At 48.8% G+C, this 27,085-nt stretch overlaps 30 non-coding genes and 6 pseudogenes across 30 annotated transcripts; all 36 read right to left on the bottom strand.

The window, feature by feature from the left end:
• Positions 1-803: 803 nt before the first annotated feature.
• LOC121311456 lies at positions 804-921 on the bottom strand. The gene has a single exon (XR_005949267.1). It is a non-coding gene; the product is annotated as a U5 spliceosomal RNA (small nuclear RNA).
• Positions 922-1,676: 755 nt separating this feature from the next.
• Positions 1,677-1,866, bottom strand: LOC121311485. Its single transcript, XR_005949290.1, has one exon. It is a non-coding gene; the product is annotated as a U2 spliceosomal RNA (small nuclear RNA).
• A 2,135-nt stretch (positions 1,867-4,001) lies between these two features.
• LOC121311455 lies at positions 4,002-4,119 on the bottom strand. The gene has a single exon (XR_005949266.1). It is a non-coding gene; the product is annotated as a U5 spliceosomal RNA (small nuclear RNA).
• A 388-nt stretch (positions 4,120-4,507) lies between these two features.
• Positions 4,508-4,739, bottom strand: LOC121311494 (annotated as a pseudogene).
• Positions 4,740-6,590: 1,851 nt separating this feature from the next.
• LOC121311454 lies at positions 6,591-6,708 on the bottom strand. The gene has a single exon (XR_005949265.1). It is a non-coding gene; the product is annotated as a U5 spliceosomal RNA (small nuclear RNA).
• Positions 6,709-7,098: 390 nt separating this feature from the next.
• Positions 7,099-7,292, bottom strand: LOC121311474. Its single transcript, XR_005949283.1, has one exon. It is a non-coding gene; the product is annotated as a U2 spliceosomal RNA (small nuclear RNA).
• Positions 7,293-7,477: 185 nt separating this feature from the next.
• Positions 7,478-7,595, bottom strand: LOC121311453. Its single transcript, XR_005949264.1, has one exon. It is a non-coding gene; the product is annotated as a U5 spliceosomal RNA (small nuclear RNA).
• Positions 7,596-8,016: 421 nt separating this feature from the next.
• Positions 8,017-8,223, bottom strand: LOC121311479 (annotated as a pseudogene).
• Positions 8,224-8,391: 168 nt separating this feature from the next.
• Positions 8,392-8,509, bottom strand: LOC121311458. The gene has a single exon (XR_005949269.1). It is a non-coding gene; the product is annotated as a U5 spliceosomal RNA (small nuclear RNA).
• A 407-nt stretch (positions 8,510-8,916) lies between these two features.
• LOC121311475 lies at positions 8,917-9,109 on the bottom strand. The gene has a single exon (XR_005949284.1). It is a non-coding gene; the product is annotated as a U2 spliceosomal RNA (small nuclear RNA).
• Positions 9,110-9,288: 179 nt separating this feature from the next.
• LOC121311500 lies at positions 9,289-9,406 on the bottom strand. Its single transcript, XR_005949299.1, has one exon. It is a non-coding gene; the product is annotated as a U5 spliceosomal RNA (small nuclear RNA).
• Positions 9,407-9,813: 407 nt separating this feature from the next.
• LOC121311477 lies at positions 9,814-10,009 on the bottom strand. Its single transcript, XR_005949286.1, has one exon. It is a non-coding gene; the product is annotated as a U2 spliceosomal RNA (small nuclear RNA).
• A 181-nt stretch (positions 10,010-10,190) lies between these two features.
• LOC121311452 lies at positions 10,191-10,308 on the bottom strand. Its single transcript, XR_005949263.1, has one exon. It is a non-coding gene; the product is annotated as a U5 spliceosomal RNA (small nuclear RNA).
• A 403-nt stretch (positions 10,309-10,711) lies between these two features.
• LOC121311489 lies at positions 10,712-10,906 on the bottom strand. The gene has a single exon (XR_005949293.1). It is a non-coding gene; the product is annotated as a U2 spliceosomal RNA (small nuclear RNA).
• A 2,128-nt stretch (positions 10,907-13,034) lies between these two features.
• On the bottom strand, positions 13,035-13,152 carry LOC121311451. Its single transcript, XR_005949262.1, has one exon. It is a non-coding gene; the product is annotated as a U5 spliceosomal RNA (small nuclear RNA).
• Positions 13,153-13,571: 419 nt separating this feature from the next.
• On the bottom strand, positions 13,572-13,743 carry LOC121311493 (annotated as a pseudogene).
• A 688-nt stretch (positions 13,744-14,431) lies between these two features.
• Positions 14,432-14,602, bottom strand: LOC121311496 (annotated as a pseudogene).
• A 185-nt stretch (positions 14,603-14,787) lies between these two features.
• LOC121311449 lies at positions 14,788-14,905 on the bottom strand. The gene has a single exon (XR_005949260.1). It is a non-coding gene; the product is annotated as a U5 spliceosomal RNA (small nuclear RNA).
• Positions 14,906-15,313: 408 nt separating this feature from the next.
• LOC121311472 lies at positions 15,314-15,506 on the bottom strand. The gene has a single exon (XR_005949281.1). It is a non-coding gene; the product is annotated as a U2 spliceosomal RNA (small nuclear RNA).
• Positions 15,507-15,687: 181 nt separating this feature from the next.
• Positions 15,688-15,805, bottom strand: LOC121311501. Its single transcript, XR_005949300.1, has one exon. It is a non-coding gene; the product is annotated as a U5 spliceosomal RNA (small nuclear RNA).
• A 388-nt stretch (positions 15,806-16,193) lies between these two features.
• On the bottom strand, positions 16,194-16,386 carry LOC121311471. The gene has a single exon (XR_005949280.1). It is a non-coding gene; the product is annotated as a U2 spliceosomal RNA (small nuclear RNA).
• Positions 16,387-16,566: 180 nt separating this feature from the next.
• Positions 16,567-16,684, bottom strand: LOC121311448. The gene has a single exon (XR_005949259.1). It is a non-coding gene; the product is annotated as a U5 spliceosomal RNA (small nuclear RNA).
• A 388-nt stretch (positions 16,685-17,072) lies between these two features.
• Positions 17,073-17,266, bottom strand: LOC121311490. Its single transcript, XR_005949294.1, has one exon. It is a non-coding gene; the product is annotated as a U2 spliceosomal RNA (small nuclear RNA).
• Positions 17,267-19,401: 2,135 nt separating this feature from the next.
• LOC121311447 lies at positions 19,402-19,519 on the bottom strand. The gene has a single exon (XR_005949258.1). It is a non-coding gene; the product is annotated as a U5 spliceosomal RNA (small nuclear RNA).
• Positions 19,520-19,966: 447 nt separating this feature from the next.
• LOC121311470 lies at positions 19,967-20,159 on the bottom strand. Its single transcript, XR_005949279.1, has one exon. It is a non-coding gene; the product is annotated as a U2 spliceosomal RNA (small nuclear RNA).
• A 181-nt stretch (positions 20,160-20,340) lies between these two features.
• Positions 20,341-20,458, bottom strand: LOC121311446. The gene has a single exon (XR_005949257.1). It is a non-coding gene; the product is annotated as a U5 spliceosomal RNA (small nuclear RNA).
• Positions 20,459-20,876: 418 nt separating this feature from the next.
• On the bottom strand, positions 20,877-21,078 carry LOC121311488 (annotated as a pseudogene).
• Positions 21,079-22,680: 1,602 nt separating this feature from the next.
• LOC121311497 lies at positions 22,681-22,784 on the bottom strand (annotated as a pseudogene).
• Positions 22,785-22,965: 181 nt separating this feature from the next.
• LOC121311445 lies at positions 22,966-23,083 on the bottom strand. The gene has a single exon (XR_005949256.1). It is a non-coding gene; the product is annotated as a U5 spliceosomal RNA (small nuclear RNA).
• Positions 23,084-23,467: 384 nt separating this feature from the next.
• On the bottom strand, positions 23,468-23,660 carry LOC121311468. The gene has a single exon (XR_005949277.1). It is a non-coding gene; the product is annotated as a U2 spliceosomal RNA (small nuclear RNA).
• Positions 23,661-23,845: 185 nt separating this feature from the next.
• Positions 23,846-23,963, bottom strand: LOC121311444. The gene has a single exon (XR_005949255.1). It is a non-coding gene; the product is annotated as a U5 spliceosomal RNA (small nuclear RNA).
• A 454-nt stretch (positions 23,964-24,417) lies between these two features.
• LOC121311467 lies at positions 24,418-24,610 on the bottom strand. The gene has a single exon (XR_005949276.1). It is a non-coding gene; the product is annotated as a U2 spliceosomal RNA (small nuclear RNA).
• Positions 24,611-24,797: 187 nt separating this feature from the next.
• LOC121311443 lies at positions 24,798-24,915 on the bottom strand. The gene has a single exon (XR_005949254.1). It is a non-coding gene; the product is annotated as a U5 spliceosomal RNA (small nuclear RNA).
• Positions 24,916-25,340: 425 nt separating this feature from the next.
• LOC121311465 lies at positions 25,341-25,533 on the bottom strand. Its single transcript, XR_005949275.1, has one exon. It is a non-coding gene; the product is annotated as a U2 spliceosomal RNA (small nuclear RNA).
• A 181-nt stretch (positions 25,534-25,714) lies between these two features.
• Positions 25,715-25,832, bottom strand: LOC121311442. The gene has a single exon (XR_005949253.1). It is a non-coding gene; the product is annotated as a U5 spliceosomal RNA (small nuclear RNA).
• A 428-nt stretch (positions 25,833-26,260) lies between these two features.
• LOC121311487 lies at positions 26,261-26,453 on the bottom strand. The gene has a single exon (XR_005949292.1). It is a non-coding gene; the product is annotated as a U2 spliceosomal RNA (small nuclear RNA).
• Between the last annotated feature and the right edge of the window lie 632 nt (positions 26,454-27,085).

The raw sequence follows: 27,085 nt of genomic DNA, 5'->3' as shown, positions 1-27,085 counted from the left end.
CACTTTCTCTGCACCCCCATGCACCAAACAATACTTTCTCAGCCATATACACACATCCTCTCCCTGCACAGTCTCCGAACCCATCCTCACAATCACCACCCTCCTAGCAACATCAGTCAAGGTAGTCACATGAAACCTACTCAACTGATGGTCATCTTTCCCTAAAATAAACAACCGGTGACATTTCTGCAAATCACTCACCTCCCTAAAACTCACATCCCAAGTGTTTCCCTTCCCCACAGTAATAATACAATTGAGTTGATCTGGCTTGAATCCCAATTTATTCTGTAACACAGACCTAGAGAACTCAAGCCTATTAAATTCAACCTCCTGCCCCTCTCCTCTCTCCTGCTCCTTCAAGGAAATCCTTATACAATTAAAACGACGTGCCGCAAACCTCGAGGCCGCCATTTTAACTATATAAACACCTTCTCCCACAAAAAAGAAAGTTTAAGTTTTAAATTTAGCCAAGGCCAAAAAAAGCAAGGTATCAACCTATGAAAAAGAAAACGAAAAACAGCAGATAAGGTGCCCTCAAAGGGTCCCCCTTACCTGCTCAACAACCTGGCTCCTGGACTGCCGCCTGCCCTAGTCCTCTGCTAACCAGACCACAGCTACCAGCAACCACAATGGTTTTGGCCAAACGCCCCGGGCGCGGCCGCCCGCCGCAGCAGTCGTGGTACTTGCTTCTCGGGCGGGCGGAGGGAGGAAGGAAGGAAGGAAGGAAGGAAGGAAAGGTGCCGGGCTCCAACGGGGGCGACCGCCCTTTCTGTGCTCGTTCTGCTTTTAAACTCCAGGTGGAGCCCCTCCCTGAGGGGAAGGGCTGTCCAAAAATTGGATCGAACTCGTAAATGCTCCTCTCCACGGAAATCTTTAGTAAAAGGCGAAAGGTTCATTCGAGCTGTAGAGAAGCCGGAGCGTGCCTTTGCTGGTGGCCGAGCCCTTCCGGCCGGCCCAAAGGCCCAAAGGCCCTCCCCTCTGCCAAGCGGCAGCGAGGCCACGCACGCAAAACAAAAACAGGGAACTCCTCCCAAAACGCATCTGCCGTTCCGCCCCGGCGAAAGGGCGCTTTGCTGCTGCTGCTACACTGGCCTGCTGCGTGTGTTAGGCCTGCCTGAATATGAAATATGAAAAAAAAAAAAAAAAAAAAAAAAAAAAAAGAACGAAAAAAAGCGGGAAAACGGCGCGTCCCAGGAAAGGGGAGGGTGGGGCTCTCTCTCTCTCTCTCTCCTCTCTCTCCTCTCCTCGCTCTCTCCTCTCTCTCTCTCTATCTCTCTCTCTCTTGACCTTGCATGTCCACCGACCCGAGAAAGAGTATGTTAGCAGTAGCGCGCCACCTGTTACGAGAAGGAGGGGGAGCAAGACTCAAAAAATCCATTTAAAGAAGAAAAGCCCGGGAAAACGGCGCGTCCCAGAATCGGTATTTGAGGCTCTGCCAGAGAGAAAACTTCCCGGGATGATTCTGCTAGCGACTGCTACCTCGTGGCAGGGCCTCCTGAGACGGTCCTTGGAGAAGCAGGTAGGGGGGGCATCTCCTCTACTCCGGTTCCTCTACTCTCTCTCTCTCTCTCTCTCTCTCTCTCTCTCTCTCTCTCTCTCTCTCTCTCTCTCTCTCTCACTCTCTCTCTCTCACAATCCTCTCTCTCTCTCTCTCTCTCTCTTTTGAACCTTTCTGAGAACTGTGCACCGTTCCCGGAGGTACTGCAATACCGGGTCGATGCGTGGAGTGGACGGAGCAAGCCCCGCTTCCATCTCCCGCTTCCAAAAATCCATTTAATATAGACGGTCCCCCTATGGGGGACGTATCAGATATTAAACTGATAAGAACAGATTTTTTTTTTTTTTTTTTTTTTTATTTGAAAATATTTTATTAATTCTTTTCAAAAGAAAACATTACATTTATGGCTATAAACCATATCTATTACAAATCATCACAAAGAAAAACAAAAACAAACAAAAACATTCAAAAACAACCAAAAACAAAAAACAAAATCATTTCATTACAATAAACTTTAGCATAATCAAAATAACAACAAAAACACACAATACATTAATTCTTCAAAAATAACAGAGCCATCAATTTTCCAAAATGAAACATATCAATTTTCCAAAGTTTTAAACATATGCAACAACAAATATTTCAAAAACAAAAACAAAAAAACAATCTTTTATTCCCACTCCCACTCTTCAGTTTCAACATTTCTTTCTCAACTCAAAAATCATATTCAACACAGAACAAAAACTTTCTTTTAAACCTCTTTACTTCTTAATAATCCCCTTTCTTTTCTCTTCATCTTTCCATCTTGCACATAACAAAACTCTATTCCTTTCTGTTCTGTATTTTTTTACCTCTGCCTCTGTTATCACCCCCTTCAACAATCTCTCCTTCCAAGCCATTAACTCAAAAAACTCCCTCCTACAAAGACTCCGCATTAAATTATCCTCCTTTTCTTCCATTATTTTTCCCTCAAAATCCCTCGGTTCCAGTCCTCTTAAAGGGTCTCCTCTTCTTTTCCTCATCTCCTCCTTCTCCACGCTTTCATACCAGCTGGGCCCAGCTGCACCCTCGTTGGCACTCTCCTCACTCCTGCTCCCGGCTCCAGGTTCTCTGTCCTTCCGCTTTTTCTTTATTTCACTCTCCGTTTCCTCCATCGCCTCACTCTCTTGCACCTTGTCCGCCCCACCATCACCTTCACCCACACCACCACCACACATACCCACACCTGCACCCCCTTTCACTTCATTACCACTCATACCCCCTCCACCACTAACCACTCTCACCACACCACCTTCCTTACTTACATCACCACCCCCTTTACTCCCTCCACTCATTCCCTTTCCACTCCCATCTTTCTTTGCACCATCACCACCCTCCTTTGCTCGCTCACCATCCATACCACTCCCACCTCCACTCTTTTCTTCTCCACTCCCATCATTCTTTGCACCATCACCACCCTCACTTGCTCTCTCACCACCCATACCACGCTTTCCACACTCTCTATACAGGTGATCCAGTGCTCCACACATACTGCAACTTTTGGGAGTTTTACAGTCCATCGCTTCATGCCCTTTTCGCCTGCATTTCTGGCAGAACATTACTTTGCACTCGCTCGCCTCATGCCCTTCGGTGTCGCACTTAAAACACTTTCGCGGTTGCCCAGGGTAACTTAAAAACCCCCTGTTTCCCCCAATCTGTACATGACCCGGAGGGTGTACTATACCCCCCTCCTTTGAACTGCAGATCTTCAGCCTCACAATAAATTTCCACTTCCCAGTCCATATACCTATAGGGTCAAGCACTTTAAAAGGTCCCGAAATAATGTCGCAAAAACGGCCAACATACTGTGCGACTTCCTCCTGCCCAACATATGGGTTATACATGAAAACAAACAAAGGCCGAACTTCCCTTGCAAATAAGGGATCTGCAATATACATCGAAAAAGGCCTTTCATTTCTCTTCTTCTGATAAGTATCCCAAACACTTTGAGCCAACTCTTCACTGCACAAGGCCAAATCAAAAAACTTTTCATAGTTCTGAAAACAGAAAATAGACTTCACCTCCAAATTTAGTCCTTTCAACAGCACCTCCTTCACAAAGAATTCTCGCCCGCCTGGTGTATCCTTCAATTCTGCAGCATCGACGATCTTCAATTCTTTCTCCAAAACCTCACTCCATCGGAAACGGATCAGGTTCTGCATCCTCCTTCCAGTCGCCATCGTATTCCGCTCCCAGCGCCTTCTCTTCCTCACTGGATCCTCAGGATGCTGCGGTCATGCCACATACACTTGAGCAGAGCCAAGAGGCCGAGAAGCGATGCCCACAATGGTTTTGGCCAAACGCCCCGGGCGCGGCCGCCCGCCGCAGCAGTCGTGGTACTTGCTTCTCGGGCGGGCGGAGGGAGGAAGGAAGGAAGGAAGGAAGGAAGGAAGGAAAGGTGCCGGGCTCCAACGGGGGCGACCGCCCTTTCTGTGCTCGTTCTGCTTTTAAACTCCAGGTGGAGCCCCTCCCTGAGGGGAAGGGCTGTCCAAAAATTGGATCGAACTCGTAAATGCTCCTCTCCACGGAAATCTTTAGTAAAAGGCGAAAGGTTCATTCGAGCTGTAGAGAAGCCGGAGCGTGCCTTTGCTGGTGGCCGAGCCCTTCCGGCCGGCCCAAAGGCCCAAAGGCCCTCCCCTCTGCCAAGCGGCAGCGAGGCCACGCACGCAAAACAAAAACAGGGAACTCCTCCCAAAACGCATCTGCCGTTCCGCCCCGGCGAAAGGGCGCTTTGCTGCTGCTGCTACACTGGCCTGCTGCGTGTGTTAGGCCTGCCTGAATATGAAATATGAAAAAAAAAAAAAAAAAAAAAAAAAAAAGAAAAAAAGAGCGGGAAAACGGCGCGTCCCAGGAAAGGGGAGGGTGGGGCTCTCTCTCTCTCTCTCTCTCTCTCTCTCTCTCTCTCTCTCTCTCTCTCTCTCTCTCTCTCTCTCTCTCTCTCTCTCTCTCTCTCTCTTTTGACCTTTCTGAGAAATGTGCACCGTTCCCGGAGGTACTGCAATACCGGGTCGATGCGTGGAGGGGACGGAGCAAGCCCCGCTTCCATCTCCCGCTTCCAAAAATCCATTTAATATAGACGGTCCCCCTATGGGGGACGTATCAGATATTAAACTGATAAGAACAGATTTTTTTTTTTTTTTTTTTTTTTTTTTTTTTTTTTTTTTTTTTTTTTTTTAATCTTATTATTAAACAAAACAATTATACATCAAAACAAAAAATAAAAAACTTCTATACTTTTCAAAATCAAATACTTATTCATAAACAAAAAAGTCATATCTCAAAAAACAGAACTCAAAAACATTAAACACAAATATCCTAACTCAAAATCACCAATAAATACGATCATACACAACACAATACTTCTTTCATGAAAAACAAGACATATATCAAAATAAAAGCAGTCTTTCTTTAACTCCTATCTTGACATTTTTTCTTTTCTTCCAGCTCCTTTTCCTTCCACCTCGCATTCTTCAGTAGTCGCTGTCTCTCTGCGTGGTATCGTCCTACCTCCTCCTTCTGTTGGATTTCTTTTCCTCATCCTTAGCTCCCATGCCACCAATTCAGAATACTCCTTCCTACAGAACTGCAGCATAAGGACCTCCTCCTTCCCATCACCTCTCCCAGAATCCCACGTTCTAAGTTCTGGCTCTCTCCTTTGTTCCTCTCTGGCTTTCTTCTTCTCCTCTTCCTCCACACTCTCACTCCAACTCGGGCCAGCTGTTCCTCTTACCCTTCTTGACTCTCCTTCACTAGCCAACTCCTCATTCCCTCTTTCTTTCCTCTTCTTCTGTACATCCACCTCCATTGGGTCAGGAGTGGACTGCTTTTCTGAGGCCCTCTGCTGGTCGACCTTTGAAGCGCCTTCTCCCTTCTTCTTTTCCTTAGTTCCTGTAACTCCGCCCCTTTCCTTTGTCTGCCCTGGTGCTGTTTTTCCCGCCATTCCGCCTCCATCCTTCTGGACTCCTCGGGCAACACTTGCTTCTTTGTTTGGCTCTGTGTCCAGGAAGGAAGGAAGGAAGTTTTCTCGGGCTCCAACGGGGGCTGACCTTTCCTTTCTGTGCTCGTTCTGCTTTTAAACTCCAGGCTGCTTGCCCCTCCTCTGTGGGGAAGGGCTGTCCAAAAATTGGAGCGACAGAGGTTGCACACAACTCCTCTCCACCCTGGAAATCTTTAGTCTGTCGGCAGAAAGACCACTTCCTCACAGCTGTAGAGAAATGACCAGAGCGTTACATTTAAAACATGGTGGCCGAGCCCTCTGTAAAATACCGTTCCCCTCACCGCCCAATCATCAGGTCCTCCGAATGTGAACCATCCTCCCTTCAGGCCATGAACAGTCTTGCTGAAAACTTCCACACTCCATTCCAAACTTTCTCAGTGTCCATTACCTTCTCTGGCACCTCTGTTTTCAGCTCACAGCTCCTCTTCAAACTGGTAGTGATGTCCTCCACCGGTACAAACGGGCAGGACATCGACACGAACACTGCTCTCCAAAGTCCATGAGAAACAGCGGTTCCAGGTTAAAAACACTGGCCGGCAGCCTCTCCTTGTTCTCCTCGAACACCTTCATCACCTTCCAGCAATCTTCTTCTGTGTACAGGGTCAGGTCAAATCTTCCCTTTGCTATGAAGTCCTTTAAACACAGCACCTCTTCTGGATCCAGCTTGAATAGCTCGAACAAGACCTCCAGGACAAACTTTCTCCTCCCCCATAATCCACTCAACTGCTTCAGTTGGAATCGCAGGGTGTTCCTTCCTCTCATTCCTTCTTCCATTTCTCCAGCAATTTTCTTTCCAGCTAACGCTTTCCAGATATTACTTTCGCCTTCTCTGTTCTCTTGATAGGAGCCAAGAGGCCGAGAAGCGATGCCCACAATGGTTTTGGCCAAACGCCCCGGGAAAAATCGGCCGCCCGCCGCAGCAGTCGTGGTACTTGCTTCTCGGGCGGGCGGAGGGATACTCATAGGAAGGAAGGAAGGAAGGAAGGAAAGGTGCCGGGCTCCAACGGGGGCGACCGCCCTTTCTGTGCTCGTTCTGCTTTTAAACTCCAGGTGGAGCCCCTCCCTGAGGGGAAGGGCTGTCCAAAAATTGGATCGAACTCGTAAATGCTCCTCTCCACGGAAATCTTTAGTAAAAGGCGAAAGGTTCATTCGAGCTGTAGAGAAGCCGGAGCGTGCCTTTGCTGGTGGCCGAGCCCTTCCGGCCGGCCCAAAGGCCCAAAGGCCCTCCCCTCTGCCAAGCGGCAGCGAGGCCACGCACGCAAAACAAAAACAGGGAACTCCTCCCAAAACGCATCTGCCGTTCCGCCCCGGCGAAAGGGCGCTTTGCTGCTGCTGCTACACTGGCCTGCTGCGTGTGTTAGGCCTGCCTGAATATGAAATATGAAAAAAAAAAAAAAAAAAAAAAAAAAAAAAAAAAAAAAAAGAACGAAAAACGAGCCAAAATCTTCAAAACGGCGCGTCCCAGGAAAGGGGAGGGTGTCTCTCTCTCTCTCTCTCTCTCTCTCTCTCTCTCTCTCTCCAAAACTCTCTCTCTCTCTCTCTCTCTCTTTCCAAACCTTTCTGAGAAATGTGCACCGTTCCCGGAGGTACTGCAATACCGGGTCGATGCGTGGAGTGGACGGAGCAAGCCCCGCTTCCATCTCCCGCTTCCAAAAATCCATTTAATATAGACGGTCCCCCTATGGGGGACGTATCAGATATTAAACTGATAAGAACAGATACTACACTTGATCTGGAGCCAAGAGGCCGAGAAGCGATGCCCACAATGGTTTTGGCCAAACGCCCCGGGCGCGGCCGCCCGCCGCAGCAGTCGTGGTACTTGCTTCTCGGGCGGGCGGAGGGAGGAAGGAAGGAAGGAAGGAAGGAAGGAAGGAAAGGTGCCGGGCTCCAACGGGGGCGACCGCCCTTTCTGTGCTCGTTCTGCTTTTAAACTCCAGGTGGAGCCCCTCCCTGAGGGGAAGGGCTGTCCAAAAATTGGATCGAACTCGTAAATGCTCCTCTCCACGGAAATCTTTAGTAAAAGGCGAAAGGTTCATTCGAGCTGTAGAGAAGCCGGAGCGTGCCTTTGCTGGTGGCCGAGCCCTTCCGGCCGGCCCAAAGGCCCAAAGGCCCTCCCCTCTGCCAAGCGGCAGCGAGGCCACGCACGCAAAACAAAAACAGGGAACTCCTCCCAAAACGCATCTGCCGTTCCGCCCCGGCGAAAGGGCGCTTTGCTGCTGCTGCTACACTGGCCTGCTGCGTGTGTTAGGCCTGCCTGAATATGAAATATGAAAAAAAAAAAAAAAAAAAAAAAAAAAAAAAAAAGAAAAGAGCGGGAAAACGGCGCGTCCCAGGAAAGGGGAGGGTGGGGTCTCGCTATCTCTCTCCTCTCTCTCTCTCTCTCTCCTCTCTCTCCTCTCTCTCTCTCTCTCTCTCTCTCTCTCTCTCTCTCTCTCTCTCTCTCTCTCTCTCTCTCTCTCTCTCTCTCTTTTGACCTTTCTGAGAAATGGGCACCGTTCCCGGAGGTACTGCAATACCGGGTCGATGCGTGGAGTGGACGGAGCAAGCCCCGCTTCCATCTCCCGCTTCCAAAAATCCATTTAATATAGACGGTCCCCCTATGGGGGACGTATCAGATATTAAACTGATAAGAACAGATACTACACTTGATCTTTTTTTTTTTTTTTTTTTTTAATGCCCACAATGGTTTTAGCCAAACGCCCCGGGCGCGGCCGCCCGCCGCAGCAGTCGTGGTACTTGCTTCTCGGGCGGGCGGAGGGAGGAAGGAAGGAAGGAAGGAATATCAGGAAAGGTGCCGGGCTCCAACGGGGGCGACCGCCCTTTCTGTGCTCGTTCTGCTTTTAAACTCCAGGTGGAGCCCCTCCCTGAGGGGAAGGGCTGTCCAAAAATTGGATCGAACTCGTAAATGCTCCTCTCCACGGAAATCTTTAGTAAAAGGCGAAAGGTTCTATTCGAGCTGTAGAGAAGCCAAATCAAAAACTTTGCTGGTGGCCGAGCCCTTCCGGCCGGCCCAAAACACATTTATAACCCCTCTACCAAGCGGCAGCGAGGCCACGCATACAAAACAAAAAAAGGGAACTCCTCCCAAAACGCATCTGCCGTTCCGCCCCGGCGAAAGGGCGCTTTGCTGCTGCTGCTACACTGGCCTGCTGCGTGTGTTAGGCCTGCCTTTAAATATGAAATCCACCTGAAAAAAAAAAAAAAAAAAAAAAACGAAAACATGTCACAAACTAAAAAACATTGCTCAAGTCCCAGGAAAATTCTCACAATTTTCTCTCTCTCTCAGTCTCTTTCTCCTCTCTCTCTCTCCTCCTCCTGCTCTGCCCAGTCTCTCTTCTCTTCTCTCTCTCAGTCTTCTCTCTCTCTCTTTTGACCTTTCTGAGAAATGTGCACCGTTCCCGGAGGTACTGCAATACCGGGTCGATGCGTTCTTGGACGGAGCAAGCCCCGCTTCCATCTCCCGCTTCCAAAAATCCATTTAATATAGACGGTCCCCCTATGGGGGACGTATCAGATATTAAACTTGATAAGAACAGATACTACACTTGATCTGAGCCAAGAGGCCGAGAAGCGATGCCCACAATGGTTTTGGCCAAACGCCCCGGGCGCGGCCGCCCGCCGCAGCAGTCGTGGTACTTGCTTCTCGGGCGGGCGGAGGGAGGAAGGAAAAGGAAGGAAGGAAGGAAAGGTGCCGGGCTCCAACGGGGGCGACCGCCCTTTCTGTGCTCGTTCTGCTTTTAAACTCCAGGTGGAGCCCCTCCCTGAGGGGAAGGGCTGTCCAAAAATTGGATCGAACTCGTAAATGCTCCTCTCCACGGAAATCTTTAGTAAAAGGCGAAAGATTCATTCGAGCTGTAGAGAAGCCGGAGCGTGCCTTTGCTGGTGGCCGAGCCCTTCCGGCCGGCCCAAAGGCCCAAAGGCCCTCCCCTCTGCCAAGCGGCAGCCAGGCCACGCACGCAAAACAAAAACAGGGAACTCCTCCCAAAACGCATCTGCCGTTCCGCCCCGGCGAAAGGGCGCTTTGCTGCAAATGCTACACTGGCCTGCTGCGTGTGTTAGGCCTGCCTGAATATGAAATATGAAAAAAAAAAAAAAAAAAAAAAAAAAAAAAAAAAAAAGAACGAAAACAAAACCGCTTTTTGCGCAGCAGGGTCATTCCCCTCCCACCCGAGAGGAGGGGTCTCTCTCATAAATCTCCTCTTGCTCTCTCTCTCTTCTCTCTCTCTCTTTCTCTTGACTCTCTCTCTCTTTTCTCTCTCTCCTCTTTGACCTTTCTGATGAAATGGGCACCGTTCCCAGGAGGTCCTGCAATACCGGGTCGATGCGTGGAGTGGACGGAGCAAGCCCCGCTTCCATCTCCCGCTTCCAAAAATCCGCCATAATATAGACGGTCCCCCTATGGGGGACGTATCAGATATTAAACTGATAAGAACAGATACACACACTTGATCTGAGCCAAGAGGCCGAGAAGCGATGCCCACAATGGTTTTGGCCAAACGCCCCGGGCGCGGCCGCCCGCCGCAGCAGTCGTGGTACTTGCTTCTCGGGCGGGCGGAGGGAGGAAGGAAGGAAGGAAGGAAGGAAGGAAAGGTGCCGGGCTCCAACGGGGGCGACCGCCCTTTCTGTGCTCGTTCTGCTTTTAAACTCCAGGTGGAGCCCCTCCCTGAGGGGAAGGGCTGTCCAAAAATTGGATCGAACTCGTAAATGCTCCTCTCCACGGAAATCTTTAGTAAAAGGCGAAAGGTTCATTCGAGCTGTAGAGAAGCCGGAGCGTGCCTTTGCTGGTGGCCGAGCCCTTCCGGCCGGCCCAAAGGCCCAAAGGCCCTCCCCTCTGCCAAGCGGCAGCGAGGCCACGCACGCAAAACAAAAACAGGGAACTCCTCCCAAAACGCATCTGCCGTTCCGCCCCGGCGAAAGGGCGCTTTGCTGCTGCTGCTACACTGGCCTGCTGCGTGTGTTAGGCCTGCCTGAATATGAAATATGAAAAAAAAAAAAAAAAAAAAAAAAAAAAAAAGAACGAAAAGAGCGGGAAAACGGCGCGTCCCAGGAAAGGGGAGGGTGGGGCTCTCTCTCTCCTCTCTCTCTCTCTCTCTCTCTCTCTCTCTCTCTCTCTCTCTCTCTCTCTCTCTCTCTCTCTCTCTCTCTCTCTCTCTCTCTCTCTCTTTTGACCTTTCTGAGAAATGGGCACCGTTCCCGGAGGTACTGCAATACCGGGTCGATGCGTGGAGTGGACGGAGCAAGCCCCGCTTCCATCTCCCGCTTCCAAAAATCCATTTAATATAGACGGTCCCCCTATGGGGGACGTATCAGATATTAAACTGATAAGAACAGATTTTTTTTTTTTTTTTTTTTTTTTTTTATTTTGAAAATATTTTATTAATTCTTTTCAAAAAAACATTACATTTATGGCTATAAACCATATCTATTACAAATCATCACAAAGAAAAAAAAACAAACAAAAACATTCAAAAACAACCAAAAACAAAAAAACAAAATCATTTCATTACAATAAACTTTAGCATAATCAAAATAACAAAAAAAACACACAATACATTAATTCTTCAAAAATAACAGAGCCATCAATTTTCCAAAATGAAACATATCAATTTTCCAAAGTTTTAAACATATGCAACAACAAATATTTCAAAAACAAAAAACAAAAAACAATCTTTTATTCCCACTCCCACTCTTCAGTTCCAACATTTCTTTCTCAACTCAAAAATCATATTCAACACAGAACAAAAACTTTCTTTTAAACCTCTTTACTTCTTAATAATCCCCTTTCTTTTCTCTTCATCTTTCCATCTTGCACATAACAAAACTCTATTCCTTTCTGTTCTGTATTTTTTTACCTCTGCCTCTGTTATCACCCCCTTCAACAATCTCTCCTTCCAAGCCATTAACTCAAAAAACTCCCTCCTACAAAGACTCCGCATTAAATTATCCTCCTTTTCTTCCATTATTTTTCCCTCAAAATCCCTCGGTTCCAGTCCTCTTAAAGGGTCTCCTCTTCTTTTCCTCATCTCCTCCTTCTCCACGCTTTCATACCAGCTGGGCCCAGCTGCACCCTCGTTGGCACTCTCCTCACTCCTGCTCCCGGCTCCAGGTTCTCTGTCCTTCCGCTTTTTCTTTATTTCACTCTCCGTTTCCTCCATCGCCTCACTCTCTTGCACCTTTTCCGCCCCACCATCACCTTCACCCACACCACCACCACACATACCCACACCTGCACCCCCTTTCACTTCATTACCACTCATACCCCCTCCACCACTAACCACTCTCACCACACCACCTTCCTTACTTACATCACTACCCCCTTTACTCCCTCCACTCATTCCCTTTCCACTCCCATCTTTCTTTGCACCATCACCACCCTCCTTTGCTCGCTCACCATCCATACCACTCCCACCTCCACTCTTTTCTTCTCCACTCCCATCATTCTTTGCACCATCACCACCCTCACTTGCTCTCTCACCACCCATACCACGCTTTCCACACTCTCTATACAGGTGATCCAGTGCTCCACATATACTGCAACTTTTTGGGGTTTTACAGTCCATCGCTTCATGCCCTTTTCGCCTGCATTTCTGGCAGAACATTACTTTGCACTCGCTCGCCTCATGCCCTTCAGTGTTACACTTAAAACACTTTCGCGGCTGCCCAGGGTAACTTAAAAAACCCCTGTTTCCCCCAATCTGTACATGACCCGGAGGGTGTACTATACCCCCCTCCTTTGAACTGCAGATCTTCAGCCTCACAATAAATTTCCACTTCCCAGTCCATATACCTATAGGGTCAAGCACTTTAAAAGGTCCCGAAATAATGTCGCAAAAACGGCCAACATACTGTGCGACTTCCTCCTGCCCAACATATGGGTTATACATGAAAACAAACAAAGGCCGAACTTCCCTTGCAAATAACGGATCTGCAATATACATCGAAAAAGGCCTTTCATTTTTCTTCTCCTGGTAAGTATCCCAAACACTTTGAGCCAACTCCTCACTGCACAAAACCAAATCAAAAAACTTTTCATAATTCTGGAAACAAAAAATAGACTTCACCTCCAGTTTCAGTCCTTTTAAGAGCACCTCCTTCACAAAGAATTCTCGCCCGCCTGGTGTATCCTTCAGTTCTGCAGCATCGACGATCTTCAATTCTTTCTCCAAAACCTCACTCCATCGGAAACGGATCAGGTTCTGCATCCTCCTTCCAGTCGCCATCGTATTCCGCTCCCAGCGCCTTCTCTTCCTCACTGGATCCTCAGGATGCTGCGGTCATGCCACATACACTTGATCTGAGCCAAGAGGCCGAGAAGCGATGCCCACAATGGTTTTGGCCAAACGCCCCGGGCGCGGCCGCCCGCCGCAGCAGTCGTGGTACTTGCTTCTCGGGCGGGCGGAGGGAGGAAGGAAGGAAGGAAGGAAGGAAGGAAAGGTGCCGGGCTCCAACGGGGGCGACCGCCCTTTCTGTGCTCGTTCTGCTTTTAAACTCCAGGTGGAGCCCCTCCCTGAGGGGAAGGGCTGTCCAAAAATTGGATCGAACTCGTAAATGCTCCTCTCCACGGAAATCTTTAGTAAAAGGCGAAAGGTTCATTCGAGCTGTAGAGAAGCCGGAGCGTGCCTTTGCTGGTGGCCGAGCCCTTCCGGCCGGCCCAAAGGCCCAAAGGCCCTCCCCTCTGCCAAGCGGCAGCGAGGCCACGCACGCAAAACAAAAACAGGGAACTCCTCCCAAAACGCATCTGCCGTTCCGCCCCGGCGAAAGGGCGCTTTGCTGCTGCTGCTACACTGGCCTGCTGCGTGTGTTAGGCCTGCCTGAATATGAAATATGAAAAAAAAAAAAAAAAAAAAAAAAAGAAAAAAAAAGAAAAAAAAAAAAAAAAAAAAGAACGAAACAGGGGGAAAACGGCGCGTCCCAGGAAAGGGGAGGGTGGGGCTCTCTCTCTCTCTCTCTCTCTCTCTCTCTCTCTCTCTCTCTCTCTCTCTCTCTCTCTCTCTCTCTCTCTCTCTCTCTCTCTCTCTCTCTTTTTGACCTTTCTGAGAAATGGGCACCGTTCCCGGAGGTACTGCAATACCGGGTCGATGCGTGGAGTGGACGGAGCAAGCCCCGCTTCCATCTCCCGCTTCCAAAAATCCATTTAATATAGACGGTCCCCCTATGGGGGACGTATCAGATATTAAACTGATAAGAACAGATACTTTTTTTTTTCTTTTTTTTTTTTTTTTTTTTTTTTTTTTTTTATTAATTATATTCCAAACGCCCCGTGCGCGGCCGCAAAATAAGCAGTCGTGGTACTTAAACATCACAAAAAATTCAGGGAAAGGAAGGAAGGAAGGAAGGAAGGAAAAACCCGTTCTCCAACCCAGGCGACCGCCCTTTCTGTTCTCGTTCTGCTTTTAAACTCCAGGTCCTACAAAATCCCTGAGGGGAAGGGCTGTCCAAAAATTGGATCGAACTCGTAAATCCTCCTCATTAACGGAAATTCTTTAGTAAAAGGCCATTCCATTTCTATTCGAGCTGTAGAGAAGCCAGAGCCTGCCTTTGCTCCAAATCTTCTTCCCTTCCATTCTGTATCCAAATCCATTTCCCCTCTGCCTCCCGGCCGCGAGGCCAAATCAAATACAAAAACATTCTGTCTCCTCCCAAAACCATCTATGCAAATCCGCCCCGGCCAAAATCCTTTGCTCTTCATCCAGTCCTTTCCTAATTCAAATCCGTTTCTTCACAACCATATCCATATCCAAAAAAAAAAAAAAAGAACGGAAATCTTATCCCAGTCCATTCCAAAAACTGTGCATCCAAAACCATTTCCATTCTCCATCTCCATAACCCAGTCCATTCCAAAACACCAAGAACCATTTCTCTCTCCTCTCTCTCTTCTCTCTCTCTCTTTTGACCTTTCTGAATCCACCGTTCCCGGAGGTACTGCTACCGGGTCGATGCGTTGAGTCTCAGAGCAAGCTCCATCTCCCGCTTCCATTTAATGTAGACGGTCCCCCTACACGTATCAGATATTAAACTGATAAGAACAGATACTACACTTGATCTGAGCCAAGAGGCCGAGAAGCGATGCCCACAATGGTTTTGGCCAAACGCCCCGGGCGCGGCCGCCCGCCGCAGCAGTCGTGGTACTTGCTTCTCGGGCGGGCGGAGGGAGGATGGAAGGAAGGAAGGAAGGAAGGAAGGAAAGGTGCCGGGCTCCAACGGGGGCGACCGCCCTTTCTGTGCTCGTTCTGCTTTTAAACTCCAGGTGGAGCCCCTCCCTGAGGGGAAGGGCTGTCCAAAAATTGGATCGAACTCGTAAATGCTCCTCTCCACGGAAATCTTTAGTAAAAGGCGAAAGGTTCATTCGAGCTGTAGAGAAGCCGGAGCGTGCCTTTGCTGGTGGCCGAGCCCTTCCGGCCGGCCCAAAGGCCCAAAGGCCCTCCCCTCTGCCAAGCGGCAGCGAGGCCACGCACGCAAAACAAAAACAGGGAACTCCTCCCAAAACGCATCTGCCGTTCCGCCCCGGCGAAAGGGCGCTTTGCTGCTGCTGCTACACTGGCCTGCTGCGTGTGTTAGGCCTGCCTGAATATGAAATAGAAAAAAAAAAAAAAAAAAAAAAAAAAAAAAAAAAAAAAAAAAAAAAAAGAACGAAAAGAGCGGGAAAACGGCGCGTCCCAGGAAAGGGGAGGGTGGGGCTCTCTCTCTCTCTCTCTCTCTCTCTCTCCTCTCTCTCTCCCAGTCTCTCTCTCTCATTCTCTCTCTCTCTCCTCTCTCTCTCTCTCTTTTGACCTTTCTGAGAAATGGGCACCGTTCCCGGAGGTACTGCAATACCGGGTCGATGCGTGGAGTGGACGGAGCAAGCCCCGCTTCCATCTCCCGCTTCCAAAAATCCATTTAATATAGACGGTCCCCCTATGGGGGACGTATCAGATATTAAACTGATAAGAACAGATACTACACTTGATCTGAGCCAAGAGGCCGAGAAGCGATGCCCACAATGGTTTTGGCCAAACGCCCCGGGCGCGGCCGCCCGCCGCAGCAGTCGTGGTACTTGCTTCTCGGGCGGGCGGAGGGAGGAAGGAAGGAAGGAAGGAAGGAAGGAAAGGTGCCGGGCTCCAACGGGGGCGACCGCCCTTTCTGTGCTCGTTCTGCTTTTAAACTCCAGGTGGAGCCCCTCCCTGAGGGGAAGGGCTGTCCAAAAATTGGATCGAACTCGTAAATGCTCCTCTCCACGGAAATCTTTAGTAAAAGGCGAAAGGTTTATTCGAGCTGTAGAGAAGCCGGAGCGTGCCTTTGCTGGTGGCCGAGCCCTTCCGGCCGGCCCAAAGGCCCTCCCCTCTGCCAAGCGGCAGCGAGGCCACCACGCAAAACAAAAACAGGGAACTCCTCCCAAAACGCATCTGCCGTTCCGCCCCGGCGAAAGGGCGCTTTGCTGCTGCTGCTACACTGGCCTGCTGCGTGTGTTAGGCCTGCCTGAATATGAAATATGAAAAAAAAAAAAAAAAAAAAAAAAAAAAAAAAAAAAAGAACGAAAAGAGCGGGAAAACGGCGCGTCCCAGGAAAGGGGAGGTGTGGGGCTCTCTCTCTCTCTCTCTCTCTCTCTCTCTCTCTCTCTCTCTCTCTCTCTCTCTCTCTCTCTCTCTCTCTCTCTCTCTCTCTCTCTTTTCTCCTTTCTGAGAAATGGGCACCGTTCCCGGAGGTACTGCAATACCGGGTCGATGCGTGGAGTGGACGGAGCAAGCCCCGCTTCCATCTCCCGCTTCCAAAAATCCATTTAATATAGACGGTCCCCCTATGGGGGACGTATCAGATATTAAACTGATAAGAACAGATACTACACTTGATCTGAGCCAAGAGGCCGAGAAGCGATGCCCACAATGGTTTTGGCCAAACGCCCCGGGCGCGGCCGCCCGCCGCAGCAGTCGTGGTACTTGCTTCTCGGGCGGGCGGAGGGAGGAGGAAGGAAGGAAGGAAGGAAGGAAAGGTGCCGGGCTCCAACGGGGGCGACCGCCCTTTCTGTGCTCGTTCTGCTTTTAAACTCCAGGTGGAGCCCCTCCCTGAGGGGAAGGGCTGTCCAAAAATTGGATCGAACTCGTAAATGCTCCTCTCCACGGAAATCTTTAGTAAAAGGCGAAAGGTTCATTCGAGCTGTAGAGAAGCCGGAGCGTGCCTTTGCTGGTGGCCGAGCCCTTCCGGCCGGCCCAAAGGCCCAAAGGCTCCCCTCTGCCAAGCGGCAGCGAGGCCACGCACGCAAAACAAAAACAGGGAACTCCTCCCAAAACGCATCTGCCGTTCCGCCCCGGCGAAAGGGCGCTTTGCTGCTGCTGCTACACTGGCCTGCTGCGTGTGTTAGGCCTGCCTGAATATGAAATATGAAAAAAAAAAAAAAAAAAAAAAAAAAAAAAAAAGAACGAAAAGAGCGGGAAAACGGCGCGTCCCAGGAAAGGGGAGGGTGGGGCTCTCTCTCTCTCTCTCTCTCTCTCTCTCTCTCTCTCTCTCTCTCTCTCTCTCTCTCTCTCTCTCTCTCTCTCTCTCTCTCTCTTTTGACCTTTCTGAGAAATGGGCACCGTTCCCGGAGGTACTGCAATACCGGGTCGATGCGTGGAGTGGACGGAGCAAGCCCCGCTTCCATCTCCCGCTTCCAAAAATCCATTTAATATAGACGGTCCCCCTATGGGGGACGTATCAGATATTAAACTGATAAGAACAGATTTTTTTTTTTTTTTTTTTTTTTTTTTTTTGAAAATAATTTTATTTAATCTTATCATTTAAACAATACTCCAACAATAACAAAAAATCATTCACAAAACACAAAACATTATTATCATTACAAAACCAAAACACTAAAACAAAATCTATCTATTACATATAAAACAATAACTAAGAAACTAGACAAAATACTTTACAAATCATAACACTTTTACAAAGACAAAATCATGCACACAAACACAAAACTTATTACCGTTACAAAACCAAAACACAAAAATCAAAGTCAACAATCACAATACTTTAACAAAGACAACATCATGCACAAAAACACAAAATTTATTACCTTACAAAACCAAAGCTCAAAAAAAACAAAGTCGATCTAAACTCAAATCCTTCTTCATTTCTTTACATATACAAACAATATCATTTCATTATAAGTTTTTTTGCAAAACAAAAACCATACAAATTCAAAAAGCCCAAACCATATTTTCATTACCCAAATCTTTCATTTCTTTTCTGCCTCCCTCCTTGCTATATCCGCCCTCCATCTTGCACATTGCAAAATCTTATCCCTCTCAACTTTGTACTTTTTTAACTCAGCCTCAGACGGTGACCCTTTCCTCAATCTTTCATTCCAGACCATTAATTCCTGAAACTCTTTTCTACAATAACATTGCATTAAAATATGTCTATAATTAGAAGTCTCTTTATATTTGCTTCCTTCCTTTGTCTTCTTCGCCTCTTCTATCTCCATCTTCTCTGCCCAAGTCAGCTCGTGTTTCTCCTCCTTTTCCTGTTTTCTCTTTTTCTGTGCAACTTTCTTTTCCTCCATAGAATCCTCTCCAGAGAATCCTGACTCCTCCATTGCCATCAGGTTGTCCTCCTGCAAACTACAAGCACCTTTATTCTCCTCCTCCTTTCCCAGGTCTCCGCCCCTTTCCTTTGTCTGTTCTGGTTCTACTTTTCCCGCCATTCCGCCTTCTTTCATGGAGGTTCCACCCCCAACACTCACTTTTATTCCTGAACTCTTTTCTTTCTGTTCCTCTGCTCTTGCCTCTGAAAACTGCTGTTTTCCAGGCTCCTCTCTCTGCTTTGGAGGAGGAACTCCAGCTCCAGACTTCTCTTTGTCCTGACTTCTCTCTTTTCCACCCGCTGCTGCTTCGGCATAACTCCTTGCTCTTTTCCCACAGTCCTTATACAAATGGTCTGTACTTCCACAGAGATTACAAGCCTTCCCTTCAACACAGTCCTTACTGGTATGCCCAACTTTACCACAGTTTCTACACACTATTGCAGTACACTCTGCAGCATAATGATCTGCTGCAGAGCACTTGTAGCACACTTCAGGCTGTCCTACATACCTGATAATTCCCTTGTTTGGTCCAATATAGAACACCGGTTTCAGTCCTGTCTCTGTTCCACTTTTCTTTTCCATTTTAAAACGTCCATAAAATTTCCTCCAAGTATTCCAAATCCCAGCAGAATCCAAAACTTTGACAAGACCATGTTTCATCACAAAAAATCTTTCAAAGTAGCTTTTAATCTCTTCTTCCGGAACCTGGGCACTGTTCATTCTCACATGAAACGTTTTCCAATCCAAGGTAAAGATAGGTTCCAAATAAAACTCCCTTGCTATTTCCAGTGTGCTTTCCTCAAAAAGTCCCTTTTTCTCCCAGCATGCATCTTCCTTCATCAGGGTCAGGTCAAAAAGTCCTCTCCTCTCGTAGTCCTGCAGACACAGAATATCCCTCAAATCCAACCGCAGCAATCCAAAAACGATCTCTTTCACAAAACGGGAACGGGTCCATCTCATCTCCTCCGGCTTCTTCACCTGAAACCGAAGAGTATTTTTAGCTGTGCTGTATTGCATCTTTCTGCTTTCCAGCTCGATTCTGCTACAGCTCACAATCGCCTTCTCTTCCCCAAAGCAAACAAACAAGCTGCTTCTAGACACTCTTCACTTGATCAGAGCCAAGAGGCCGAGAAGCGATGCCCACAATGGTTTTGGCCAAACGCCCCGGGCGCGGCCGCCCGCCGCAGCAGTCGTGGTACTTGCTTCTCGGGCGGGCGGAGGGAGGAAGGAAGGAAGGAAGGAAGGAAGGAAGGAAAGGTGCCGGGCTCCAACGGGGGCGACCGCCCTTTCTGTGCTCGTTCTGCTTTTAAACTCCAGGTGGAGCCCCTCCCTGAGGGGAAGGGCTGTCCAAAAATTGGATCGAACTCGTAAATGCTCCTCTCCACGGAAATCTTTAGTAAAAGGCGAAAGGTTCATTCGAGCTGTAGAGAAGCCGGAGCGTGCCTTTGCTGGTGGCCGAGCCCTTCCGGCCGGCCCAAAGGCCCAAAGGCCCTCCCCTCTGCCAAGCGGCAGCGAGGCCACGCACGCAAAACAAAAACAGGGAACTCCTCCCAAAACGCATCTGCCGTTCCGCCCCGGCGAAAGGGCGCTTTGCTGCTGCTGCTACACTGGCCTGCTGCGTGTGTTAGGCCTGCCTGAATATGAAATATGAAAAAAAAAAAAAAAAAAAAAAAAAAAAACGAAAAAAAGAGCGGGAAAACGGCGGGTCCCAGGAAAGACCCGATCTCCCGCTTCCAAAATTCCATTTAATATAGACGGTCCCCCTATCCGGAGGGTAGAGGGCTCTCTCTCTCTCTCTCTCTCTCTCTCTCTCTCTCTCTCTCTCTCTCTCTCTCTCTCTCTCTCTCTCTCTCTCTCTCTCTCTCTCTCTCTCTTTTGACCTTTCTGAGAAATGGGCACCGTTCCCGGAGGTACTGCAATACCGGGTCGATGCGTGGAGTGGACGGAGCAAGCCCCGCTTCCATCTCCCGCTTCCAAAAATCCATTTAATATAGACGGTCCCCCTATGGGGGACGTATCAGATATTAAACTGATAAGAACAGATACTACACTTGATCTGAGCCAAGAGGCCGAGAAGCGATGCCCACAATGGTTTTGGCCAAACGCCCCGGGCGCGGCCGCCCGCCGCAGCAGTCGTGGTACTTGCTTCTCGGGCGGGCGGAGGGAGGAAGGAAGGAAGGAAGGAAGGAAGGAAAGGTGCCGGGCTCCAACGGGGGCGACCGCCCTTTCTGTGCTCGTTCTGCTTTTAAACTCCAGGTGGAGCCCCTCCCTGAGGGGAAGGGCTGTCCAAAAATTGGATCGAACTCGTAAATGCTCCTCTCCACGGAAATCTTTAGTAAAAGGCGAAAGGTTCATTCGAGCTGTAGAGAAGCCGGAGCGTGCCTTTGCTGGTGGCCGAGCCCTTCCGGCCGGCCCAAAGGCCCAAAGGCCCTCCCCTCTGCCAAGCGGCAGCGAGGCCACGCACGCAAAACAAAAACAGGGAACTCCTCCCAAAACGCATCTGCCGTTCCGCCCCGGCGAAAGGGCGCTTTGCTGCTGCTGCTACACTGGCCTGCTGCGTGTGTTAGGCCTGCCTGAATATGAAATATGAAAAATGAAAAAAAAAAAAAAAAAAAAAAAAGAACGAAAAGAGCGGGAAAACGGCGCGTCCCAGGAAAGGGGAGGGTGGGGCTCTCTCACTCTCTCTCTCTCTCTCTCTCTCTCTCTCTCTCTCTCTCTCTCTCTCTCTCTCTCTCTCTCTCTCTCTCTCTCTCTCTCTCTCTCTCTCTCTCTCTCTCTCTCTCTTTTGACCTTTCTGAGAAATGGGCACCGTTCCCGGAGGTACTGCAATACCGGGTCGATGCGTGGAGTGGACGGAGCAAGCCCCGCTTCCATCTCCCGCTTCCAAAAATCCATTTAATATAGACGGTCCCCCTATGGGGGACGTATCAGATATTAAACTGATAAGAACAGATTTTTTTTTTTTTTTTTTTTTTTTTTTATTTTTTAAACAAAAGAAACACTACAATTATACATCAACCACAAAAACAACAAAAAACAAAATACTCCAATACTTTTCAAACACAAACAGGGACTCATTCATAAACAAAAAAATCTTATATCAAAGTGCAGAACTGAAATCATTAAACACAAATACCCTTACTCAAATTCTCAAAACTAACAATTTTCTTTTATAACATCCGTCAAGGGCTAAATCTCATCAACTCTTTTACCATTTCTCTGTTATTTCATATAACCAAAATTCTATTTACTTTCCATTATATGCAAATCAAAAACAATCCCATTAATACTCTTCTATTAATCTTTTCAAAACACATTTATAACACAATACAAAAACTAACTATCTATCTAATACATAACTTCTCAAAAACACTAACTAACCCTATATCCAAAAGAAAAAACTACATTTTGTTCTACATCTGCACAAAACATTCCCCATCTACCATTACCCCATTTACATATCCCATCCACCTGAAACAGAACAACCAATCAGAAACTTACACATGTCACAAACTAAAAAACATTGCTCAAGTCTTTTTAACAATTCTCACAATTTTCTCAGTTCCAGTCTCTTTCTCCTTTCTCTACCTCCTCCACCTGCTCTGCCCAGTCTTTCTTCTCTTCTTTCCCTGCAGTCGTTCCAGACCCGCTCACTTCTGCTTCCTCTGCTGTCTTCTTCTCAGCCGTCTGTCTCTGCTGCTTTACGACTTTTTTCTTTGCCGCTACTGCCACTGGTTTCCTCCATTGTCCTCCGCTGACACTATTTTATCCATGGTCTTTAGTTTCTCCGCAGTCTTCTCCTTGGCTCCAGTCTCCTCCGTACCCTTCTTCCCCTTCTCACCTTCCAAATCCTCCTCCACACTGGATTCCTCATCACTGCTCGTCCTTTTCGCAGCCCCAGCGTAACTCGAAGCTCTCTGTGGACACTCGTAATACAAATGATTAAAGCTACCACACAAATTACACCTCCTCTTTTCTTTACAGTCTTTGGTATTATGATCCTTCTTTTCACAGTTTCTACAATACATGTTCTTACACTCTCCCGCCTCATGACCCGTTCCATTACATTTCCGACACAATTTCGGCTGACCAACATAAAACAAATAACCCCGGTTAGATCCAATAGAGAAGGAGGAAGGCGGATGCTTCACTCCCTCATATCCCTCCTTGCTGGGTCGAAATCTTGTCCATATCTTCCAAGTACCGGTCCATAGTCCAAACTCATCCATACATTTCTCCGGTGGCCTGACCACATTACAAAACTGCTCCAAAAAAATAGCAACCTCCCCTGCCGGCACAAACGGGTTATACAAATGAACATGAACAACACGGACTTCTTGCAAAAAAAGAGCTTCGAAATTAAACAAATTCAAAGGTGTCATTTTCTCATTCTGTCTCAGGCAATTCCAAACTTTTCTACAATAGTCTTCAGTTTTAAAAGTCAAATCATCTCTTCCTCTTGCCTGAAAGTCTTGTCCAGACAAAAAAATTGACTCGTCTCAATTTTAACTTTCCCCAGCAACTGTCGGATGAAATCAATTCTCGTCATCTCAGGCGTTCCTTCTTTCCTCAGCATGCGAATTCCATTCTTCCCTTGCTTCCGGGGGTTTTAATATAGACACCCCTATGGGGGACGTATTTCAGACGCCTAAACTTCCTAAGAACAGATACTACACTTGATCTGAGCCAAGAGGCCGAGAAGCGATGCCCACAATGGTTTTGGCCAAACGCCCCGGGCGCGGCCGCCCGCCGCAGCAGTCGTGGTACTTGCTTCTCGGGCGGGCGGAGGGAGGAAGGAAGGAAGGAAGGAAGGAAGGAAAGGTGCCGGGCTCCAACGGGGGCGACCGCCCTTTCTGTGCTCGTTCTGCTTTTAAACTCCAGGTGGAGCCCCTCCCTGAGGGGAAGGGCTGTCCAAAAATTGGATCGAACTCGTAAATGCTCCTCTCCACGGAAATCTTTAGTAAAAGGCGAAAGGTTCATTCGAGCTGTAGAGAAGCCGGAGCGTGCCTTTGCTGGTGGCCGAGCCCTTCCGGCCGGCCCAAAGGCACTCCCCTCTGCCAAGCGGCAGCGAGGCCACGCACGCAAAACAAAAACAGGGAACTCCTCCCAAAACGCATCTGCCGTTCCGCCCCGGCGAAAGGGCGCTTTGCTGCTGCTGCTACACTGGCCTGCTGCGTGTGTTAGGCCTGCCTGAATATGAAATATGAAAAAAAAAAAAAAAAAAAAAAAAAAAAAAAAGAACGAAAAGAGCGGGAAAACGGCGCGTCCCAGGAAAGGGGAGGGTGGGGCTCTCTCTCTCTCTCTCTCTCTCTCTCTCTCTCTCTCTCTCTCTCTCTCTCTCTCTCTCTCTCTCTCTCTCTCTCTCTCTCTTCTCTTTTGACCTTTCTGAGAAATGGGCACCGTTCCCGGAGGTACTGCAATACCGGGTCGATGCGTGGAGTGGACGGAGCAAGCCCCGCTTCCATCTCCCGCTTCCAAAAATCCATTTAATATAGACGGTCCCCCTATGGGGGACGTATCAGATATTAAACTGATAAGAACAGATACTACACTTGATCTGAGCCAAGAGGCCGAGAAGCGATGCCCACAATGGTTTTGGCCAAACGCCCCGGGCGCGGCCGCCCGCCGCAGCAGTCGTGGTACTTGCTTCTCGGGCGGGCGGAGGGAGGAAGGAAGGAAGGAAGGAAGGAAGGAAGGAAAGGTGCCGGGCTCCAACGGGGGCGACCGCCCTTTCTGTGCTCGTTCTGCTTTTAAACTCCAGGTGGAGCCCCTCCCTGAGGGGAAGGGCTGTCCAAAAATTGGATCGAACTCGTAAATGCTCCTCTCCACGGAAATCTTTAGTAAAAGGCGAAAGGTTCATTCGAGCTGTAGAGAAGCCGGAGCGTGCCTTTGCTGGTGGCCGAGCCCTTCCGGCCGGCCCAAAGGCCCAAAGGCCCTCCCCTCTGCCAAGCGGCAGCGAGGCCACGCACGCAAAACAAAAACAGGGAACTCCTCCCAAAACGCATCTGCCGTTCCGCCCCGGCGAAAGGGCGCTTTGCTGCTGCTGCTACACTGGCCTGCTGCGTGTGTTAGGCCTGCCTGAATATGAAATATGAAAAAAAAAAAAAAAAAAAAAAAAAAAAAAAAAAAAAAGAACGAAAAGAGCGGGAAAACGGCGCGTCCCAGGAAAGGGGAGGGTGGGGGAGGGAGGGCTCTCTCTCTCTCTCTCTCTCTCTTTCCATCTCTCTCTCTCTCTCTCTCTCTCCATCTCTCTCTCTCTCTTCTCTCTCTCTCTCTCTCTCTCTCTCTCTCCTCTCTCTCTCTCTCTCTCTCTCTCTCTCTCTCTTTTGACCTTTCTGAGAAATGGGCACCGTTCCCGGAGGTACTGCAATACCGGGTCGATGCGTGGAGTGGACGGAGCAAGCCCCGCTTCCATCTCCCGCTTCCAAAAATCCATTTAATATAGACGGTCCCCCTATGGGGGACGTATCAGATATTAAACTGATAAGAACAGATACTACACTTGATCTGAGCCAAGAGGCCGAGAAGCGATGCCCACAATGGTTTTGGCCAAACGCCCCGGGCGCGGCCGCCCGCCGCAGCAGTCGTGGTACTTGCTTCTCGGGCGGGCGGAGGGGAAGGAAGGAAGGAAGGAAGGAAGGAAGGAAGGAAAGGTGCCGGGCTCCAACGGGGGCGACCGCCCTTTCTGTGCTCGTTCTGCTTTTAAACTCCAGGTGGAGCCCCTCCCTGAGGGGAAGGGCTGTCCAAAAATTGGATCGAACTCGTAAATGCTCCTCTCCACGGAAATCTTTAGTAAAAGGCGAAAGGTTCATTCGAGCTGTAGAGAAGCCGGAGCGTGCCTTTGCTGGTGGCCGAGCCCTTCCGGCCGGCCCAAAGGCCCAAAGGCCCCCCCCCTGCCAAGCGGCAGCGAGGCCACGCACGCAAAACAAAAACAGGGAACTCCTCCCAAAACGCATCTGCCGTTCCGCCCCGGCGAAAGGGCGCTTTGCTGCTGCTGCTACACTGGCCTGCTGCGTGTGTTAGGCCTGCCTGAATATGAAATATGAAAAAAAAAAAAAAAAAAAAAAAAAAAAAAAAAGAACGAAAAGAGCGGGAAAACGGCGCGTCCCAGGAAAGGGGAGGGTGGGGCTCAAGGGAGGGGGAGGGTGGGGCTCTCTCTCTCTCTCTCTCTCTCTCTCTCTCTCTCTCTCTCTCTCTCTCTCTCTCTCTCTCTCTCTCCTCTCTCTCTCTCTCTCTCTCTCTCTCTCTTTTGACCTTTCTGAGAAATGGGCACCGTTCCCGGAGGTACTGCAATACCGGGTCGATGCGTGGAGTGGACGGAGCAAGCCCCGCTTCCATCTCCCGCTTCCAAAAATCCATTTAATATAGACGGTCCCCCTATGGGGGACGTATCAGATATTAAACTGATAAGAACAGATACTACACTTGATCTGAGCCAAGAGGCCGAGAAGCGATGCCCACAATGGTTTTGGCCAAACGCCCCGGGCGCGGCCGCCCGCCGCAGCAGTCGTGGTACTTGCTTCTCGGGCGGGCGGAGGGAGGAAGGAAGGAAGGAAGGAAGGAAGGAAAGGTGCCGGGCTCCAACGGGGGCGACCGCCCTTTCTGTGCTCGTTCTGCTTTTAAACTCCAGGTGGAGCCCCTCCCTGAGGGGAAGGGCTGTCCAAAAATTGGATCGAACTCGTAAATGCTCCTCTCCACGGAAATCTTTAGTAAAAGGCGAAAGGTTCATTCGAGCTGTAGAGAAGCCGGAGCGTGCCTTTGCTGGTGGCCGAGCCCTTCCGGCCGGCCCAAAGGCCCAAAGGCCCTCCCCTCTGCCAAGCGGCAGCGAGGCCACGCACGCAAAACAAAAACAGGGAACTCCTCCCAAAACGCATCTGCCGTTCCGCCCCGGCGAAAGGGCGCTTTGCTGCTGCTGCTACACTGGCCTGCTGCGTGTGTTAGGCCTGCCTGAATATGAAATATGAAAAAAAAAAAAAAAAAAAAAAAAAAAAAAAAAAAAAGAACGAAAAGAGCGGGAAAACGGCGCGTCCCAGGAAAGGGGAGGGTGGAGGGAGGGAGGGTTAGGGGGCTCTCTCTCTCTCTCTCTCTCTCTCTCTCTCTCTCCTCTCTCTCTCTCTCTCTCTCTCTCTCTCTCTCTCTCTCTCTCTCTCTCTCTCTCTCTCTCTCCTCTTCTGAGAAATGAGAAATGGGCACCGTTCCCGGAGGTACTGCAATACCGGGTCGATGCGTGGAGTGGACGGAGCAAGCCCCGCTTCCATCTCCCGCTTCCAAAAATCCATTTAATATAGACGGTCCCCCTATGGGGGACGTATCAGATATTAAACTGATAAGAACAGATTTTTTTTTTTTTTTTTTTTTTTTTTTTTAGAAGCGATGCCCACAATGGTTTTGGCCAAATAATTCATTTAAACAACACAAAACAATTACTGAAAATACTCAAAAACAAACACAAACATTTCCCCAAAAAAACTTTTCAAAATTATAAGTCCACAAAAATTCCTCAAAAAATCCCCAAAAAATACATCTTCTTTTATTCTTTTTCCAAAAAAATTCTAATTCCACAAAAACCCAAAAAACCCCAAAAACTAAACTACTCTTTTACTTCCTTTACATTCTCTGGTGCTTCTTTAACAACTCCTCCGCTCTCCGCCGTGCTTCAATCACAAGCCTGTGCCTCTCTTCCTCATATCTCTTCCACTCTGCTTCTGTTATCCTCCCCTTCCTCATCCTCTCCTTCCAGGCCATGAGTTCTTCATATTCTTTCGCACATACAGCCTTCATTACGTTCTCCTCCGATGTTTCTAAAGCACTTCCTTCACCTCTCTTTTGCACAGCTTTATCCTCATTCTTCTTCTCCTCTTCCTCCATTGCCTCCATTGCCTCACCCCAACTCAGGTTTGCTGATGCACCTTCCTTCCCGCCTCTCATCTTCCTAAAATGGTCTTCAGTAATCTTCACCTCCTTTCCATCTCTTTCTTTCCTCTTCCTGGCACCTCTCCCCCTACTC

The sequence above is a fragment of the Polyodon spathula genome, unplaced genomic scaffold, assembly GCF_017654505.1.
Source record: "Polyodon spathula isolate WHYD16114869_AA unplaced genomic scaffold, ASM1765450v1 scaffolds_3235, whole genome shotgun sequence".
Lineage (NCBI taxonomy): Eukaryota > Metazoa > Chordata > Actinopteri > Acipenseriformes > Polyodontidae > Polyodon > Polyodon spathula.
This window is presented reverse-complemented; position numbering and strand designations above follow the sequence as displayed.